The sequence below is a fragment of the Solanum pennellii genome, chromosome 2 (genome assembly GCF_001406875.1).
Source record: "Solanum pennellii chromosome 2, SPENNV200".
NCBI classification, from domain to species: domain Eukaryota; kingdom Viridiplantae; phylum Streptophyta; class Magnoliopsida; order Solanales; family Solanaceae; genus Solanum; species Solanum pennellii.
The window spans coordinates 20,337,598-20,355,404 of NC_028638.1; the positions used below are offsets into that span (position 1 = coordinate 20,337,598).

The following is a 17,807-nucleotide window of genomic DNA, read 5'->3' on the forward strand; positions in this document are numbered from 1 at the left end:
TCACTTTCCTAGAGTAAGGTCATTCTTTTTAGCTTTGACATTGATTTCCCAATAGCTATACCTATGCGGTCGCACAGTTATGGGATAAGAAAAATACTACTACGTATTTCATTCTCTACTAATGAGGAGTACTCATCTCAAGAGGTACATTGAAATACAACATCTCACACTCACGAAGTGGAACCACCTCTCCTTTGTATCCTCTCAGCACTAGACATAACCCCGCGGACTCTAAACAATTCAAACTATAGGTTAAGTATAGCTAGTTAATACCACATCTCAACTCACGAAGAGTTTTTACCTCAAAACTCCTCTATTTACTCAATTTAGCTTCATACATTAATTTAAATGTGTGTGTGTGTTCTTGTGAGCACATCCATCATATAAGTATCGTTTCACTATCATTAGCTTATATGCATGCTTTAAACTTACATTTATCAATTTACACACTTTACATGCTTCACATAATCACATACTTCATTTAGACAAAATCTTTGTCATGTCTACAATTCAAGTTTCATAACACACAATACAAGACCCCTTTTTAATATCTCTTCATCTAACCCATTAGACCATTAAAACCACATTCACAAAACATACTAAGTAACATCAAGTTCATCAAGTAAACACCGCCACCAAGAAGAAAAAACCATGTACAAGTTGCCTATGACATAATACAAGGCATCTCACATTTACTAGGAAGTAGTAGAACATAGATCTTTAATCCAATTCATTTCCATTGATCATTAATTATATTTCATTAATTGCATAAGTCTAGTGCATTAGCTAATCATACAATTAATCATAAATAAATTATGCTTAAAGCACTTCAAGATCAAGCTACAACATAGGCATTAGACTTGTTAATTCGTTAGGGTATAGAGAGGGAATTAACCAACCCTATTGATTCTGTAAGACCTTGATATTCCCTCAGATTTTAATAATAATGTACATACTAGGCAGAAGCTAGATAAATCACTTCATCATAGGAAATCATGTTTCATCTATCCACAATTTACGATATCATCATATACATAATATTATCCATCCATAAACTAGAAGACTAGCTCAATTCACATAAGACATCTTTACTTCACTCAAAAAAGATTCATATTCACAATCCAATCATGATACTAAAACAAAACAGTAGATATAACCAACCTAACGTAATCGAAATCCACATTAATCCATTTATAAATTAATGTTACAATGAACCATGAAAACTAGGCTAAACATGATCAAATCTTCATACATTGATCCTCATGGATCCTTCAACATCAATTCTACATAAATTCATGTAAATAAGAAAATATACAATACATTCAACATAATAGAATCATAATTCACTCGACAGAAATTCAAGATCAGAAAGCTCATGCATGGCTAAATAGTTTTGGTGATGGAGCATGGGTTCATCATGCAATTCCAGTAAAATCAATGTTAAAACCACTGTTTCAAATTCAATTAATCATGATTCAATCGTTCAAAACATTTTTAGAAAGAACCCATGGCAGATTTAAGAAGAAGGACTTTGATCATATTTTTCTTCTTTGAAATCATTAAGAATGACTCTCTAGATGAAAAGATAACTAGAGATGAAGATAACCATACCTTTGTATATTTGAAAACCTCAAAAACATGATGATTCATCCATAGAAAACCCAGCTTATGTCTGTTCTTGAGCTTCACCAACAATGGTGGTTTTTGAGAGAACATTTTTTGAGGGAAGAGCTCAAAACATATGAGTTGATTTTAGAATGGGTTGATCACGATTTAGATGACTTATATGCACCTTAAATTAAATAAATAAACCTATTATAGTCAGGTTAGGAGGTGGGGTGAATTTACTATTCACCCCTTCAATTGAAACAGACGCTGCCTGCAACTTACAGTGCACCAACGACGGAGGCAATGACGAGGCGTACTGCTATCAACGGTCCGTGCCTGGCTTCCTTCGCCTGGAACTTAGCCAAATTCTTGGCTTTTGTCCTGCCCCAGTAAAGTGACAGTCGACGAGGCCGTTAGGGGACCAACAATCCGTCGTTGGGTCCGTCAATGGACACTGCCAGGCAGTGTCTTCCACAGCTTTAGGTCATTCTTTGGAAGCCTCTTGTGGGGCCCTTTAGACGTCGTACCCGGACGTTTCCAATGTGATTACAGACCTTAACCTGTTTTATACTTTCCACATAAATTTCATCCAAAAAAATACCTACAAGACGTACAAACAGGCCAAGCCCCATCAAGACACACGTTAAACGTCTTAAGGGCTATCTTTCGAACGCCTTGGACGTTCATGGTCGTTTGACCTCAAAACTTCTCGAAACTTCATATAACATCATTAAACATCATTTTAACTCATTTAGAGGATTACCAATATTATGAAACACAAATATAAGCATGCATAGACACATGAGGCACATAGGTGACTAGTCGTCGAACGTTTTAGTCGTCCCTTGACATTTGACATCCAAATCACTTAATACTTTACACACTTCCTCTAATATATATTATACGACATTTTAGGTCCTTATAACCTTAATACAAATATTTTAGTATCTAGACACCCTATCTCATTTTGGGGTCTTACATTATCTGAAAGGTTTGCTCACATATATGTATACACACACAAATATATGAAGAACTACTCAAGAGAGGGTACTTGAATGGTGTATTCATGGGTACCCTAAACTAGATGATTATTTACATATTCTATGTTCATGTGAAGGAATTCTTTACATGATTTAGGTTGATGAACTTTCATCTATGACCTATGAGTTAAGAATATGAGGGGATGATTCTCCTAAGGCTATGTTTTATAAAATAAAAATATAGTATAGGTTTTTAATGCAGGGAACTTATCTAAGCGCTGAGTGAAATTGAATATGAGTGTGTATGCCTTCATATGGTATGAAGGTAGGTCGCCATAAATCTCATGAGGTGGATAACAACAATGCCTCAATGGGCATAAATAGGGTTTCCATAAGTAAATAACTACAATGCCTTATCTTGGGATAAATAGGGTTTTCACATGTACCTCCAAGTTCCATAACTATGCTACCACCATAGGATACTAGCTAGTGGATCCACCTAGAGAGCTATGTCACATTTGGTTCTTTTTTTGCCGGTAGACCACCTCCTTTTGGTGTGGGGTTCTATGACACTGGATTCCATGTTTGGAATCACATGGTATATGTCGCTTAAGGATATAGTTTCTATAAAGTAAAATGGACAATGGAAGTAAATGACTAGGACCATAACTAGAAGGACTTAAGGAAGGTTACTTAGGATAGGTGGATGTGATGAATCCATCTAGACATTGCACAAGTAGCTCCTTACGAAGTTCTAGGAAGGTGTTCTAGTGCATGTCACTATGTATGTGTTCCTCATTCATGATATTGTAGTATTTGTCCACTTGTTAGAAGATGTGTATGATATGAGTCTTTAGGCATGCTGTTGATCTTGTTGACTATATGATGAAGGTCTTGTCTTAACTATGTCTATTTTGTACTATACTTCTATGATGATTTGTGTTGGCTTGTGTAAGTAGTATGTATGGTTTTCCATATGGTCCTAAGGTTATCCATTTCACCAAGTATCACTAGAGGGTTACGTAGGAAGTTAATGAATAAAAAGAAAATAGTTCACTGTTAAAGGAATTGAGCTCACTGTAAAGTGACTCAAATATGTAATAAATTTTATAAGTGATATTATGAAATGTTTGGTCTTTTAATATGTTTATATAAAGTATGTGAATGATAAAATTACTATTATTAAAAGGTTTTTATCAATATTTACTCAAAAAGTAATGTAGTATGATTTCAAGAAAATGTCCCTTTTAAATGCATGTTTTTGCATGGTTACCATATTTAGTGTATTCTTGTACTAATCACATTCTTCTCTACTTTATAAACAAAGTGTAGGCTATGGATGCTTAAAGGATGTCTTAAATAATGAAGAGATTGATAAATTATTCCAAGCTCAATGAAAGGAATCCTGAAGTCCAAGGATCTCCTACTTATGTCTTTACTGTAAACTGCCTAAAAAATGTATAGCTATGTAATGTGTTTTTAAGGGCCATGTCCTTAATGTATTCTAATGTTGTTGAGTCGAAGATGGCAAAGAGACTTAGATTCTATATATGAATTATGACTATGAAACAACCAAAGGGTACTAGCTAGTGGATTCACCTAGAGAGCTATGTCACATTTTGTTCTTTTTTGGCCGGTAGAACACCTACTTTCGGTGTGGGGTTGTATGAAACCGGATTCCATGTTATGCATCACATGGTCTATGTCGGTTAAGTCTATAGTTTACGTAAAATAAAATTGGCAGTGGAAGTAAATGACTAGGACCATAACTAGAAGGACTTAAGGAAGGTTACTTAGGATAGGTGGAAGTAATGAACCCATCTAGACATTGCACAAGTAGCTCCGTAGGAAGTTCTAGGAAGGTGTTCTAATGCATGTTGCTATGTATGTGTTCCTCATGCATGACATTGTAGTATTTGTCTACTTGTTATTAAAATGTGCATTACACGAGTCTTTATGCATGATGTTGATCTTGTTGACTATATGATCAAGGTCTTGACTTAACTATGTCTATGTTGTACTGTACTTCTATGATGATATGTGTTGGAATGTGTAAGTAGTATGTATGGTTTTCCTTGTGGACCTAACGTGAAGCATTGCACCAAGTATCACTAGAGGGTTACTTGGGAAGTTAATGAATAAAAAGAAAATAGTTCACAGTTAAAGGCATTGAGATCACTCTAAAGTGACTCAAATATCTAATAAATTTGATAAGTGATATTATGAAATGTATGGTATTTGAATATTCTTATATGAAGTATGTGAATTATATAAATGTGATTCTTTAAAGGTTTTATAAATATTTACTCAAAAAGGCATGAAGTATGATTTCAAGGAAATGTCCCTTTTAAATACATGTTTTTGCATGGTTGCCATACTTAGTGCATTCTTGTAATAATCTCATTCTTCTCTACTTTTTACACAGAGTATAGGTTATAGATTCTTAAAGGATGTCTTGAATGGTGAAGAGCTTGATATATTATTCACAAGCTCAATGAAAGGAATCCTTAAGTCCACGGGTCTCCTACTTATGTCTTTACTATAATGTGTCTCAATATTGTATAGCTTTGAATGTGTTTTTAAGGGTCGTGTCCCTAATGTATTCTAATGTTGTTGAGTCTAAGATGAAAATCAAACTTAGATTATATATATGTATTATGACTTATATTTTATATGTATATGGGGTAAAGTTTCTAGCATATGAGGTGCTATTAAAAGTTTTAAATTTTCCGCTAAATTTACTATGTCGATGCAATGAATGATAACTATGTGCTTGTATAAGACCTAGAGAGGTTAAATACACCATGTTACTTCTACGGGGTGCTCCCAGGATGTGACACGTCATGAGTTGGGTCATGTTCATTAGGGCAGCCCTAAACTCCGCATTAGTCATATCTCCTTCAACAGAAGGAGCTTGAGTCATAGGAGTCACTTGAGGCTCTTAGGGTTCCGTAGGCACTTGAGGTTCTTGAAGAGGAACCTTCTCAATTCCCTTCCCCTAAGCCAACAGTAGGAACTTGATCAACACCCGGAAGGACCTTCTCATTTTCTTCACCTCCCTCCTCCCTTCTAGTGAACGATTTCCTCGTATTCATGTCCTATAAACACAAAGAGAAGAGGTTACGAGAATAGGAAAGAATAGGAAATAAAGTGCAACTTCTATCATCCTATAACCTCTTGTCGTGAAACGTGTCGCGACTAACACAAATGACCAAGATACTACTAGGTGTGGCTTGTGACACTTTAAGACCTTAAATTATTTCCCAAAACCTTATGCTCTGAAACGAAGTCTGTCACGACTCGAAAGAACCCCTTAGAAGTTAGGGAGAACCCTCATTTCTTGATCGGGCAAACTTGACCCTTTGGGGTCTTGTACAAGCCCTAAACTATCCTTCATTACATAAGACACGAAAGTAGTGCGACATTAAAACTTTTCAAGACGGTTAATAAGAAAAGACAATCTTTTATAAATACTCAGAGAATCTCATCGTTACAAGATAAACTTAAGACACTGACATAATGTGTTAGGGCACAACCCTTTACATACATAATAAGTCTTTAACTTAGAAATTAAGAAAAGGACTATACGCTCGAATATATGAGGACATACTTTGCCTTGCGAGGAACTTTCCCAAGGTCTTCCTTCTAGACTTCAACCTTCAAAATGCTTCCAACTTATACTTATATAGAATAGAAGAGTATGGGGTTAGTACAAGACAATGTACTAAGTATGGCATATGCAAAAACATGTAAGAAGATACGTTTTAGTAAAATAATATTTCGTGCCAATTCAGTAAAGAATTCATGAATATAAAGGCAAAACATCATAAGAACCATAATTTAACACTTAGATAAGAAATTACATATTTTTTAAACCAAAAGAGACCATTTACAGTAACTTCCAAAACTTGCAGTGAATTCCAAAATGCCATTACAGTGAACTACTTAAACATTTACAATAAATAATTTAAAGCATTCACAATGTATTCAACTTGAGAAATTACAGTGAACTATCCTATTCTAAACGAGTGAACTTCCAAGGCCAAGGGAAAAAAAAGCGAACTCATTTTCGGTAAGATTTTCCCTACCTCGGGATTATCCTAAGACCTACTAAGGCAAGACATGAAGGAAATATGCATATGCTTCCTTCAATACACACCAAAAGAAATCCTCAAGACTACCCCTTCCGGCTTACTCAACTCGGAGAAACAAGCCCCTCAATCAATGGCAAGACAGTTAAAGAAACCCAACAAACCACCACAATCTTCCCGTTTGGAAAGCCTACTAAGTGCTATAAGTAGATAGCGTGCCATACCACCACCTAACCTAAATCATACATTCTTTTAGAAGGTTGGGCACAGAGTGTTTCCTTTTGGAAGGTCCTACCTAGTGTAATGAGTAGATTGCCTCCCATACCATCACCTACCCTAAGTAGTAGGTTCTTTAAGAAGACTTAGTTCAATTTGTTCTTTTGTGTAGGGTTAACTTAGATGACATAGACCATAAGAGCTAGACATGGCATCTCAACATTAACCCCTATCGAATGAGGGATCCTCACTTTCCTAGAGTAAGGTCATTCTTTTTAGCTTTGACATTGATTTCCCAATAGCTATACCTATGCGGTCGCACAGATAAGGGATAAGAAAAATGCTACTACGTATTTCATTCTCTACTAATGAGGAGTACTCATCTCAAGAGGTACATTGAAATACAACATATCAAACTCACGAAGTGGAACCACCTCTCCTTTGTATCCTCTCAGCACTAGACATAACCCCGCGGATTCTAAACACTTCAAACTATAGGTTAAGTATAGCTAGTTAATACCACATCTCAACTCACGAAGAGTGTTTACCTCAAAACTCCTCTATTTACTCAATTTAGCTTCATACATTAATTTAAATGTGTGTGTGTGTTCTTGTGAGCACATCCATCATATAAGTATCGTTTCACTATCATTAGCTTATATGCATGCTTTAAACTTACATTTATCAATTTACACACTTTACATGCTTCACATAATCATATACTTCATTTAGACAAAATCTTTGTCATGTCTACAATTCAAGTTTCATAACACACAATACAGGACCCCTTTTTAATATCTCTTCATCTCACCCATTAGACCATTAAAACCACATTCACAATACATACTAAGTAACATCAAGTTCATCAAGTAAACACCGCCACCAAGAAGATAGACGATACCACTTTAGAGCAATATATACTAAGAACTATATACTATAATCAACTCACCATTTTACAAAGCCATCATCCCCTATAATCATTTTCTCAATATTTCATCATAATGAGGCCCTTAGGGAAGTAGATAAATCAACATATTAAGACAAGAAAACCAAAGTTCATACCCTACCCAAATATGTTTATCTAACCCATTTTCAAAAGCTAAATGTTAAAATATTCTTAAACATGAGTTGTTAGGGTTTTAAAATCAAAATCATCAATTCATACTATAATAAATACAGTAAAACCATTAGAATACTTTTACTAGAAGACCCATTCTTAAAATCAACTATAGAAGAAATTTGAGCTTGAAAACCCTTTTTGAAATCTTTTGGAAATGACTCCTTGAATGAAAGAGGGTTCAAGGATGGATACCATACCTCAAAGAGAAAGAAACCCACTAAATTTTGGTGAAGCTAAACATCCAAACAAGACCTCCTTGACTTCCTTGAGTCATAGTTCCAGTGCTGATTTTTAGAGACTTCTCTTTAGAGAGGGAGTTTTAATATTTGAAGTGAGGGCTCTTGTCTAGGTTTAAGGCTTAAAACTAACTTAATATAACTTAAAAAAATTTACCAATGGCTATCAAAGAAATGGGATATCCCTAATCTAATTAATCTATCTCTTAGGAATATTTCCTATCATTTTCATTGAAAACGAACACGTAATACTCACTCAAACACATCAAGACACACAAGCGCTATCTAAGGCACACCTTCCGAACGTTATGGACTTTCTTGGGCGTTTGACCTCCAAACTTAACAAAACTTCACACACTGACTAAGAACACTAATATAACTCATTTTAGAACAAAATTAACTCATGAAACATTCATGAGGCTATAGTTCACCTTAGTTCGTTTTGGGGATTTACATACACAATGCAAAAAGTTAATGAAATTCAATTTCAACCAAACTCCTAAACACCATGCACAAGCAACAAACTTCTAGGACTTTTTATCCCATATACTAACCATACTCCCCCACATAGAAGGAACTCATATCACAACAAGAGAAAGATAACTTACAAACATCATCATCAATCTCATCTGGCTTCTCCCCTCTAGACCGGAGTGCATAGAAACGCCTGTTTGTTGAAGCAGCATCGTTTGGAACACTAGGAGCAACTTCAACTTCTCTTGAACGACGCTATGGTCCAATTCAAGCTTCCCAAAAGCTACTCACCTACCAAGAACTATATAGATAGATAAAAGCATGGAGTTAGTACAACCACATGTACTAAGTATGTCATTATAAATAAAAATCATGAAAATGGACATTTGTTGGAAATATGCATTTTTTCATTTAAAATCATGTTATAATCATAAGAACAACATTTATCAACATATAAACACATAAGAAAACCTTCAAACCAAAAATCATAATTTTAGAACCCATCTTACAGGTAATTCAATTCACAGTACAGTGAAGTACCTCACTGTTACAGTGAATTCACCCCCTTTCATATCAACCACTTTCTAGCATGTTGTTATCCCACTCAAAGCTATTCTATGATTCACTTAAGTCACACAAAGAGAGACCTCCCATACACCCTCTCTAGATGTGACTAAATGACGCTTAAGATTACTTATAATGGGTCACATACACACTTACAAGCATCATAAACATCAAGGTAAGATTTTTATACCAATGGTGATTATATGTCTCACTTGAGTGAGTTGTGAAGCGACCGCCCATACAATCCCTTACACACACACTTAAGAGATACTATAGACTCTGTAGATTAGAATCATTCTCACTTAATACACCAACACATAGAGGATATGACATTCTCCTTCCAAATGCTATCAAAAGAACTACTTAAGTACATCAAGAAGATAACGTCCATGATTGACCTGTTCAAGATTACCTAAATAGTCCGTAAGACTACCTAATGCTTAGATCATGTCCACAACACCAAACATCCTTCCTAACTAGAGTCATTTTCAAGACTTCCAAAGATAATACATGAAGAGATCATCCTTTATGCCCTCTTCACACTTTAGCTAAGGAATCATTAAGTAAATTTCGATTAGGAACTCATTAATTTTCATACTTAGTAACATAAGTCATCAGTTCATTACTTCATTAAGAGACACATACATCACATAAGGACATTCAAGTAATGGTATTGTGAAACACCTAGGAACTCCAAATAACAACTTCAAAGCCTATTTTGCAATGTCTAGATAGCGTCCCATACCACCACCTAAACCTCATAAACTTCTCCAACGCAGATAGCGTCCCATACCACCACTTAAACCTCATAAACTTCTCGAATGCTAATAGGTATTCCATATGATGAGAATAGGCAATAACCGACATAGACCATGATAGCAAGACATGGAATCTAGAGTTCTATCCTACTCCGATGAGGTTGTTCTACTTGCCAATGGTAGAACTTAGATTTTTTCTCCTTCCCAGCTTCTTCCCACCTATTGACCCACAACACATCAATGCTATTAGACAAAATAGTACATATGTTTCCAGTATCATCTATGTGTCTAACATGTTTTGATATTTCATCTGATATAGTTGGTCTGGCGTGCTATGTTTGGATATTTCTATGCTTTCTCTTGGCTCGTCTTTTTCGTAGGTGCCTTTTTAATCAGCAGGTGGATCATTATCATGCCAAATTTTTAAGCTATTAGAGCAACATTTTGGCCTGTATTTGTAATTCAGACCTTATTAGAATGACCCATAAGGAGCATCAAGTCTACCTATCTCGACCAAAGGTTGAGAACTGTCAACACTCTAGCTTATGAAATATGATTCATCTCTATTTGTAATTCATACCTCTAGAATTATTATTGTTTGTATACGGACCAGCCTTTATAACCTCCTCTCTTACTGCTACAAAAGTAAATTGATACATATAATAACCATCTAAAAAGTATAGATACTAAAGTATTTTGATAAAGTGCCATACTGACTGCTATGACATAATCGTCCATAGTGTTATATTGGTGTTGCTGACATAATAGTATAGATTCTGCTTTACCTGAGGCTTGGTTGGTACTTTAGTGTCTAAAATAGTGTGATAATAGTATTGATTTTGCTTTTTTTTTCTTTTACTCTCTTCTCCTTTGTATTATGTTGCAACTTCTTTCTTCATTTACTATGATAGTCACATGCATTTTACAAGACATATTAACACTACACAATAGACTGTTATTGACATATTGTATAAAGGAAAGACAAATTGTTATAAAGGAAAGCCAGACTGATATTGACCTCGTCTAGTACACTATATAACACTAATATGCCTTCGATTAACTTTACTGATTCATTTCTTTGAAAAAAATGCTTGAAACAAATGTAAAGAATCGAAAAAAAATGATGAATCCACACACTGATGGCGAAAAGAAATTCTCTTTAGTTCGTAATAAGCTGGTGTGTTCTCTTATATATTATTTTTAATCAAATTTTGGGGCTTTTTATTAATATGTACACTTTCCTTAAATAAGGTTTCTAATCCACTACTCATGAAATTTTCTTTTGGATCTCTTCCAGTGTGAGTTTATTTTTTATATACATTTCAATGTGACTAGGAGAAAGATAAGGAGTTAGTATCATCTAAGGATCTCTTTGTGGTTACAAGAAAAAGAAAACCTTGGCGTTTGAACAAGGCCTCAAATGAACATACTACTAGTAAAATTGTATGTGTATTGTTTATTGTCATTTTTTTTATTGAGATCAATTATTTATTTCATAAGATTGTGTTTGTTGGATATGATTTTGTTGGCTGAAATGGAGGAAATTGAAAAACAAATAAGCATAAATGGTTAGTACGTTGATGCATTTTCAAGTGTCATGGGTCCTGAAAATCTGGGATGTCTAATACTATATGGGGCAGGAGTTAAAAAGACTACTTTGAAAAAAAAAGTTGGCAATTCAGAATCAACTTTATGTGCAACAACTAATGGAATGCAGCAAATGCAAGAGAGGATGCCGAAAATGGAGAAACAAATTGAGGAACAAAAGAAATTGTGCAACAAGAAGTTACTGCAGACGTGATTTTACAACTTAAGCATGCGGGTTTAATTGATCCTAACATCTTGGCAGTATTGTCCACTCCTTCACCAAGAGAATCTACTTCTGTTCAAGGGGCTGAACAAGATTGGTGTCGCTAATTCTATGTTTTGATTGTTAAGGATTAAGATAGAAGGTGTTTCTTATACATATATGTTTTTATTTGTTGTTGCTACTTGTTCTGTTCCTTAGCTCAATGGGTTACATTGGTTATGTTGTTTTTTTCATCTACGATTAGACTGGAAAAGTTTAGGGAGTTATAAGCAATAACAATGGCTGTTACTATGCAATCGACCAAGAAAGTTGGGGAAAAGTTAGAGGAATTATGAACTTTTAGATTTTGGGTGTAACATAGAGGATCTGTAAAGAAGGCAAAATTAAGGTTGGGTTCTCAAGATGGCGTTCAATGCATGCTTGTATTCTGATAGCTTAATGTTTGTATTTTGCAACTCCATGTTTATATTTGTTTGATAAAAGAAGACTATGTTTCCTATTGTTAGATTCATGAATTTTCTAGTCTTTCTGCTTGTATAAGTTGTATTGAGTGAATGATATAAAGCAGAACTTATTCAACTTATAAAAGCAGTAACAAGAAACTAGTTGCTCAATTACGGAAAACTACTTGCTGCTTGTATAAGCTAATATGGTTAGTTGTATTATTTATTCTCTGCCCTTTTCTTTAATTTGTGTTAATAATTAAGTAATAGGCATTTCTGATTCAGAATTCATGTTGTGATAAAATTGAGCTTCTTTTGATGAAAGTACTTAGGGAAACTTAAATATTTTTCGTACAACATACGTAGTTAGTGATCTGTTTGATCAACTCCAAAGTGCCCCGTAAGTGTTTATGGATCTAATGAGCATTGAGGTAATAGAGTGTTCAGTGAAACCAAGATATGAATCATTTCTTGCTGTATTTAACTCTTTTTTCAACTTTCTAGCCAAAAGTGTCAACAAACAAAAAACATCTTAAGTCTTAATCACTTCTAGCTTTATCACATTATGTGTAGTCAATACTAAATATAGTTTGAATGTGTAACCTTCTAGCTTAATCACTTCTCTGGGCTGCCTTCCCAAGGAGGTTATTGTACTTAATTATTTTTGCAAAAAGATTCCAAAATTATTTATATATTTTTAATTGTATGTAGGTAATAAAATCGACGAAGGAGATGAAAGCAGTAGTGAAGACTTGATATTGGAGATGAATTATTCATGTTAACTTTATTGATGTTCTAGAAATGTTATATTTTTTAAAATTGAAAAGTGTGTGGTGCATGTGTTTCACCTTTTTTTGAATGCTATAAAAAGATTTGTATATTTTTCTTTTATTTATATTAGAATCGTAGATCTTGAATTCTAATTTTTGGTAATGAAAATTTATTGTCGTGAGAGATTTATGTGTATTTTATGGTATATTGAGCTATTACAGTATTTTTATGGTATATTGAGCTACTGCAGTAATAGATATGTGTATTTTTATGGTACAAAATGTTGTGGAATTTGACCAATAATATATAGGTAGCAATAACTTAATTATTACTATTGCATTATGTCAGAATTGTTGCAATACCTTGTTATAACCGTAGCAATAGCAATTGGGCGATGATTTTATAATTTTGAAAACTGTTACATTACCCTATAAAAACCGTCGCAATAAAATGAAATTGTCTGTTGAATCGAAGGAAAAACCATCGCAATAGCCTCAATACAACTGATGCATAAATCTCTTTCCCAACGGTTTGTAACCATACCGATACGGCTCTAACCGTCGGCAAGTAATACAAGCGAAAACCATGGAAATAGTTCCATCTATGTCTACGGTTATCTGAACCGTCGCACCAAACCGTCGCAGCAGCTGTATTGCTACGCAATCTGTTGTACCGGTTGATATAACCGTAGCCTTAGACCTATGGCTATGGTAGAAATGTCTATTGCAACGGGAAATGAAATGTGGCAGTAGGTCAAATTTCTAGTAGTGCAATGATAGCAATACATGGAATCCGGAGTTCTATCCTACTCCGATGAAGTTGTTTTACTTGCCAATGGTAGAACTGAGACACATCCCATGTAGGGTGATGGTTAAGGAATATGAAGGGCATGCTTTGTAATCTAGTCTCACTTTTTAACTAAAACCACATCCCTTACCATACTCACTCGATGCTATCCTTCTTTCTCATAGAGTAATTCACACATTAGGTTCACATAAGACGGTCCTATAACAAGTTCATAACTAAATCACATTTACCCTACCAAAGAAAGTCCACTAGGGCTACTTCACTATGGAAACAAGAAGCTCATGATGACTTTCCTAAGGATTAATATGATGCCTTTCTAGCCAATAAACCTTAAGTAAATTATTCCTTTACTTTGAAGGATACCATAACGGCTTACGACTTCAAAAATCTTAACCTTACCACTAAGTCAAGGATTTCATATTACAGACTCTCAAAATATCATTTAAGGTCACATATCATTCAGACATACAAGATTAAGAGTTTAACATCCTATGTGAAGACATCACATATTGATAATCATATATACATTAAGTAAAGAACACAAGTCAACCAAGACAAGAGACAACATGCTTCACTTTTAACTCATAATGCATGTCATTCTAGAAGCACATAGAAAGAACCCTAACGTCTTCAAATCTTCATATATACTATCATAATTAACTACATAATTAGTCACCTTACTTCAAGTAGTTTCTAACAAGGCCAAAATCATTATAATACATAAAGTAACGCCGACAAGGCCACATCAATTGCAAGGAAATCACATAACACCGTCACCATAAGTGGACCATACCAATCACAATAGATTGAAGTATAAACAAAGATAAAATAAATTAAATGGGGCAGCATACCTCCACTCCATTATCAACACTTCAAGTCAATGCTAAATTACTCTATTCGATAACACAAAACCCTTACCCAAGGCCATAACAAACGATTCAACATCAAAAATAGAATAATCGATGAACTAGGTCAATTCAATGTAACTTCATAAATCTAACACAACCAAGATATCAATTTACTACAATCATTACATCATTAGAAAGCCCATAAGAAATTTCAAAAGAATTTATCAACATTAGACCAATATCAACTAACCCATAACTTAGTCAAAAAACAGGGTTCATCCATTACATGGGTTCATAACTAATTTAGGTTAAAATGATCAATAAAATATCAATTAAATCATTATTCAATATTTATTAATCATTTATGCAAGAACCCATGGTAGAATAATGAAATTGGACAATTCAACTTTGAAAACTAAGAAAACTTTTTGAGAATTGGGGCTCCTTGATAAAACGAGTTTCAAGGATAAAAATCCATACCTCAATGATTATAATTATTCACTTTGATGAAGAATTTCCACTCAAAACTTCATACCAATCTCTTCCTTGATTTTTGACTTCAATGGAGTCTTTGAGATAATTCTAAGGGATTTTGGGGTTTCTATATGGAAGGATGAAATTTTTTAAGTGTTAAACACTTATATACATGTCTAAAATACCCAAAAGAACCCTAAAGAACCGCCAATACAAATATTTATAAGTGGGGTGAAATTACAACATCACCCCTTAACTTAGCTGTGAGCTGCGATAACAAAGACCACCATCGAAAGTTTTCCATCGATGGGGCGTAGGTCCATGCACGGGCCATCCTAGTTTTCGTCGATGGGTTTGGAGGACTTCAACTGGGAGTTTTTCTCACCAGTATACGGACCAATCAAGTCCCACCACTTACGGGGCGTCGACCAGGCCACAGGCCATCAATTGCCATGCGTAGGTGGACTGCCTTTGGGCTGTTTTGGCCACCAACAGGAGTCATTCCTCAAGGACCATTAGTTTGTCTTTGGGGATGTTTGCCAAGAAAATTCCAACCCAAACATGATCTTCTATGAGTATAGAACCTCTAACATGAATTTAATCCAAAACGAACACGGAAAACTTGATGAAACATGCCTAGACACACAATGTCTTTTCAAGGCACATCTTTCGAATGTCATGGACGTTTGACATCCAAACTTCACGAAACGTGACACACTACTTATACATTCTATAATAACTCATTTCAGGACCTTATAACCTTATGATTCACATATAAACACACAGAACCACGTATGACGCACATAGGTGACTTAGTCGTTGAACGTCTTGGTCGTCCCTTGAAGTTTGACTTCCAATGCACCTAATACTTTAGACACTGATTCAATACCATATAATAGACTTATTTAGGAAATTTTACCATCAATAACAACATGTTAGGCTCTATTTCACCTAGGTGATTTTCGAGGTCTCCGGGTAACATAGGGGATGTTTTATTAACTGACTTTAGGACCTTTTAAAACCATTTACCAAGACAAAATCCCAACACCCATTAAGAAATCAAATTCCCGAAGTCCTCTTCTATTCCTAAAACCCCACAACCTCCATTTTTGACCAAGCTCAAGAACAAGCTATGGAAGTTGACTCTTGGAGCCTTCTTCTCTTATTTTCATGGGCTTTTTAATGTATAAAGTATGGTAATCCTTCATCTCTAGATGACCATTCATATATGGAGTCCTTTCAAAGGTTTTTTAAACATGAATTCTAAGTCAAAAATATTATCTTTCAATCTATCCATGGGTTCATTCTCAAATTGATTTCAAAATCATTCTAATGATGAATATATGTTTAGCTACTGATTTCATGATGAATTTCTATCCAATTTTACGAAGAACCAATGATCCTTATAATTTCTCAAATTATGTTATTTTATTGGTCTTGTGATGTTGACTAGATTATGACAATTGTTAATAGATTGTAATATATTGATTAATTCTAGTCTTGATTCAATTGTTATTAGATTGTAGTATATTGATTAATCGTAGTCTTATCTTTATCAATTGATTTTGAATTTTTGGAAATTGATGAAGATGATCATTAGCTTAGAGATTTGGTAATTTGACACATTTATATTAATAAGATTAGAATGTATATTGAATTTTTTTTAATGTTATGGTCCACTTATTGTGGCAGTGTTTACATTCTTGTACATATTTATCTGTTTTGATCATCGTCTTGAAGTCATTAGATGCAAGATGAATTGATATGATGATTACATGATTAGGAATTTGAAGGATTTAGCCTTGATTCTAACTATTATGTTATAAGTGAATTGATGTTATGTGAAGTATATGAATAGCCACTAGTTGCATGATTTAGGTGTGTGGACGATGTTATGTATATTTGATGGTCATGTTAGGGTTAGGTGTTGTCTAAGATGGCTAATGTTGATGAATACTCTTGTAGCATGACCTTTACTTGTATGAACCCTATATGAATGTGTGATCAAAGTATGCTAGGAGTCTTTTATTGTATTGTTGAATATATACTTGTCTCCTATGATGTAATGTGAGTGTGTTTAGTCCATAGTCTTAAATACTCTATATGTGTGTATGACTTGAGAGTTGAAGAAAGGTTGTACATGTGTTGTGATATTTAGAGGGTGGCTTCCTCAATGCTATGTGATAGCCATTATAAGATCATGTTCACCAATGTACACACACACTATATGCATATGTATGAATAGGATAGATTCATGATGATTAAGGAAAGGGTAGTTCTCCTATGCCTAATTACCTTTTTCTATGTATTTAAAGTATATGATTAATGAAGTTATGAACATGTGATTATATGTGTTATGTGAAGGTACATCTCACATGGTTTACACACACACATGATGTATGATTGTATGATTAATGAAAGGACAATCTCACATGATGTAGGTTCTATGATGAAAGGACATTCTAATCATAGATACTTTTGACCTATACGATGTATGAGGGAGCAATTCCCTACAAGCTAATCTTTATTAACTAATGTTATTTAATGTCTTAACTATATATATAAATATATATATATATATATATATATATATATATATATATATAT

At 34.2% G+C, this 17,807-nt stretch overlaps 1 pseudogene; it reads left to right on the forward strand.

Moving 5' to 3' along the window:
- The first annotated feature begins 11,134 nt into the window (after positions 1-11,134).
- LOC114075975 lies at positions 11,135-13,082 on the forward strand (annotated as a pseudogene).
- The last annotated feature ends 4,725 nt before the right edge of the window (positions 13,083-17,807 follow it).